General features: G+C 67.8%; 1 protein-coding gene across 1 annotated transcript in view; it reads right to left on the bottom strand.

Moving 5' to 3' along the window:
* The window catches only part of CD82 (CD82 molecule), a 54619-nt gene extending 54410 nt beyond the window's left edge, over positions 1 to 209 (bottom strand). Inside the window, exon 1 of the mRNA XM_039867578.1 lies at positions 180 to 209. The gene's annotated coding sequence lies outside the window, so the exon portion shown is untranslated. The remainder of the gene's footprint in view (positions 1 to 179) is intronic.
* Positions 210 to 454: the final 245 nt, after the last annotated feature.

Below are 454 nucleotides of genomic sequence, written 5' to 3'. Positions count from 1 at the left end.
CTAATCTATCCCGCCAGCCCAGTCCCCAGGCACATGGACGATGAGGTCCGCCCCTGGGCCCGCCTCCTCGGCCCTGTCCTCAGAGGCCCTCAAGCCTCCGGGCCTTGCCTAGATAAAGCTTGATTCCGGCCTGGCCGGGCCCCGTGGTCGAGTTTTGCTGGGTGGGAAGCCCCACTCACACTGCTCCCTAACGGTCTCACACCTCCTCGGTCTTCCTCGTACTTCCCAGGCCCCTCCCAGGCCGCTGGCCGTACCCCCAGGCCCTCCCACCGCCCTTCCTCGGTCACATTCTCCTCCCAGCTTACCCGCCCCCTGGCCCTCAGGTGAAACCACGCCCCAGGCACGCCCTTTCGCCTGCCTCAGCACCTCCCTAATCCTGCTCTGCCCTGCCAACCCCAGCTCCAACCCCGAGCTGGCAGGCCTCGGCCCCCCACCCTGGCATTCCAGGGCGGCT

This window comes from Pteropus medius, unplaced genomic scaffold (genome assembly GCF_902729225.1).
Source record: "Pteropus medius unplaced genomic scaffold, Ma_sr-lr_union100, whole genome shotgun sequence".
Classification (NCBI taxonomy): Eukaryota; Metazoa; Chordata; class Mammalia; order Chiroptera; family Pteropodidae; genus Pteropus; species Pteropus medius.
This window is presented reverse-complemented; position numbering and strand designations above follow the sequence as displayed.